The sequence below is a fragment of the Thrips palmi genome, unplaced genomic scaffold (genome assembly GCF_012932325.1).
Source record: "Thrips palmi isolate BJ-2018 unplaced genomic scaffold, TpBJ-2018v1 HiC_scaffold_10, whole genome shotgun sequence".
Classification (NCBI taxonomy): domain Eukaryota; kingdom Metazoa; phylum Arthropoda; class Insecta; order Thysanoptera; family Thripidae; genus Thrips; species Thrips palmi.
In genome coordinates this window covers 2572394-2575771 of record NW_023144621.1, presented here as the reverse complement: position 1 = coordinate 2575771, position 3378 = coordinate 2572394, and the positions used below count along the sequence as shown (strand labels likewise).

The following is a 3378-nucleotide window of genomic DNA, read 5'->3' as shown; positions in this document are numbered from 1 at the left end:
CAGGGCGTCGCGCATGGGTGCAAGAAAGATAACGACGAAAACGACTCTTCGAATAATTCTGCAGGCATACGCCTGCTGCAGGCAGATTCCGAAGAGAGCGAGCAGAAACGAATCGACGATCGTCTCACCGCGGCGACTCAAATTTTCTCTGCGAGTGTCGTCGGGCAGTTCCGACTCTATGGCTCTCGGTCCAGATACTAGTACTGATGCATATGCAGACGACGGTCAGCGTAAAGAAATTTTAAAAGAATTCGTGCAAAAAATAGGGTACTTTCGTAGATCCCTGAGCCGGAAGCACATAGACGCCATGTTAGCGGAAGTTGATCCAAACTTGACGGGGGAAAGAGACGTCGTAAAAGGTATCGGCCACACTTGAACAAAAAACAGTCGTTTGATACTTGTTTGCAGTGCATATGTGTTTCGCGAGCAATATTTGTACAGCTCGGCTATATTTTTGGATCCGAAGAGAGGTTAGTTTCCCGGCCCAAATTTTGGGCGTCTGCTGGTCTGCTTGCTTCCGGTTCGGGATTCTACGAAAGTACCCTATTCGACCATCTTGAGTTTTAGTCATGTTTCCTGAGAATGCATAAAAAAATAGTCGATATTAAAAAGCAGAGCGAAGAACAGAACGAAAGAAAGGAACCATTTTTCTGTATAACTGTTCATTTTTAAAGTCGTGCCCAATCCTAGGGTATCCCAATGAATCTCGAAACGGTACACGTTACAAGTTTTAAACCTTACGTATACGTAGTTTTTTGAGCATCATAGTACTAACTAATTTACTTCGTAGTACGAAGAAATAGTTCATAAATTCCAAAGTTTTTTCATTGTGACCCTATGTATGCACAAAATATTTTGTTATAACAAGCTACTTTTCTTTGTGAGGTTTAAAATAGTTTATGTTTGATAGTTTTAGTTTAAAAAAGGGTTATCTTAGTGCAGAAGGTCAAAAGTAAGTCCCTAAAAACAGCTTCTGCGCAGAAGCTGCTTTACGGGCCTACTTCTGTTCTCTCGTTTCGAGATACTTTGGAATATCCTATCGCTTTACCTTGAAAACAGACAAAATCAAATCGAAGTGCGCAAAATTTCCGAGTTCGGCGTCTTCAGCCCGTACTCTCGCTTCCGTAGATATGTTTTACAAAAGTCTGACGTTTGATCCTGATATTTCTTCCCCCACCGGAGCAGCTCTTTCGCGTGCACCCTATTTTATCTGTTCGTAATGATTGCTGCTGGTTTACTTCTTCAATCTTTTATCTGACGCTTTTTAAATAGTAGTTTTTCCTTTCTCCACTGAAGTCACAGTGTAACCAACTTCCGCCTAGCTGCTCCTGCATTTCTCCTGTGCGGCTGGTCAGCGGCATACAGGACATGAGCCCCGTCCCGTTTTAGCCCCCATGGTCTGAGCCCCCACCTGAGCCCCAACCTGAGCCCGGGTTGAGCCCGACTTGAGCCCCCACCCCAAACCCCCAAATTTTCCCGAGCCCGGGTTGAGCCCCCACCTGAGCCCCGTTTGAGCCCCCTTTGAGCCCCATTTTAGCCCCCCGACCTGAAAACAAGCATTTTTTCATAATTTATTGCTATGGGCTCAAGTGGGGCCAAAAGGGGCTCAAACGGGGCTCAGGTCGGGGCTCAATCCGGGCTCTGGAAATTGGGGCTTTGGGGCGGGGCTCAAATCGGGGCTCAACCCGGGCTAGGTTGGGGCTCAGGGCGGGGCTCAGACCAAGGGGCTCAAAGGGACGGGGCTATGTCCTGTATGCCTGGTCAGCGTTGGCGACAGGTCTCTACGACAGGATTACCGACTTTCCAGATTCCCAGGAAGGTGAGTGCTATTGAGTGGATGAAAGTGTGAGTGCACATCGATTGATCGATTCACTCTACAAAAAAAAGTCCTGTCAACGCCCTTAAATTTTTTACCAATGTTTGCTGTTATGCAATTCACGGCGTTTGCTGTGAACTAGTTCACGGCGTTCACTGTGATTTGGTTACAGTGTTCACTGTGATCTGGCCACAGTAAACGCCGTGAATTGGAGCCTGATTTGCAGCACTTCGGTGCTGAGCGGCGTCAAACTCAGTGTTTACTGTGAAACCCGATCACAGTAAACACCGTGAACAAGACACAGTGAATCGCGTGAGCAGATCACAGTAAACGCTGTGAATTGACCTACAGTGAAAACTGGTAACAAATTAACGGCATTGACAGGACATTTTTGGTAGAGTGTTTCCTGATGCTTTTAGGTACAGGGTTAGTTGGAGAATTCTCAGCGGAGGTTGGAATCGAGGCCGAGTAACGCTGCCGTTCAGGGTGGTGCGGGCGTCAGAGCCGCTTAACACTTTAGAAGGAATATCTAATTTCTAGAACATCAGCAGTGAAATTAGGTCTCAACTTCGTTCAAGAAGGAAATTTGGGACAACGTGACGCTGTGGGAGGAAGTGGGGGTCGGCTAGCCTAGCGTAACGTTTCTACGGTTAACATTTGACTTCCAATCTGGGTCCGACGTACCCTGCTGACTGCATGAGTGTTTCATCATCATCATCTACTAGCTGCTGGGTTAGGGGTGGGTACCTGAACTAGCTCGGCCCGAGAAGTAGTGTCCACTCTGACCAAACTGGATAAGAAAAGGGCAACGGCCAACTTCGAGAAGGCACTAGGGTTTTTGACATGCCGGCATGTACGGTTACATTTTAATTATTATTATACAATAAAAAACTGCCTCCATGAAGGGAAGAAGTAGACAACTCAGCTTTTATCAATCTTCGAGAGAGACATTGAACTGTTTGCAGGGAAAATAGAACGGGAAAGATTGATGCAGATGACCACTGATAGGGTATTCGGAGCCGCCCTGGCCCGGGAAAAAGAAGAACAAAAACGGAAGTTCGAAATGGCAGTTTTTATGAGAAATATAAGCTGCAGATGAGGATCCGCAGCGTATATTTTTCATCAAAACTGCCTTTTGAACTTCCGTTTTTTTCTTCTTCTTCCGGGCCAGGGCTGCTCCGAAAAAACCTATTCTTGAAGGGGATTAATAACAGAAAATTTGGAAAAAGGGATTATTACTTTGTCGAGGTTATGATGGCCAGAGTTCTTCGGGTGCCCATTAGTGGAGACGTGTGATAGTATTATGAAGGCAAGTCATGGAAAATTATTTCGGCCCCGGGGGTTAAAAGGGGTAAGCTGAGCTTCGGTAGGCACTGTAAGAAATAGTGTGAATAGTACAACGGAAGTACAAAATAAAAAACTGCAGAAAAAAGTACAACAGGGTTGTATCAGGTACGACGAGAATGTGCAAACCCCAACGAGGCCTGGACGCCCTGCACTCGTCATGAAACTTTGCCTATGTTATTCGTATGTTACAGTGAATTCTGCGCAAGCCAAAAATA

The 3378-nt window shown here is 45.9% G+C and overlaps 1 protein-coding gene across 3 annotated transcripts in view; it reads left to right on the top strand.

Annotated features, from left to right (window-relative positions):
- The first annotated feature begins 1757 nt into the window (after positions 1-1757).
- The window catches only part of LOC117654278, a 13437-nt gene continuing 11816 nt past the window's right edge, over positions 1758-3378 (top strand). Inside the window, exon 1 of one of the 3 annotated variants that reach the window (XM_034400772.1) lies at positions 1758-1819. The gene's annotated coding sequence lies outside the window, so the exon portion shown is untranslated. Of the gene's footprint in view, positions 1820-2154; positions 2177-2381; positions 2556-3378 lie in introns of those variants that run through there. The other 2 variants (XM_034400777.1, XM_034400775.1) reach the window with 2 other exon arrangements.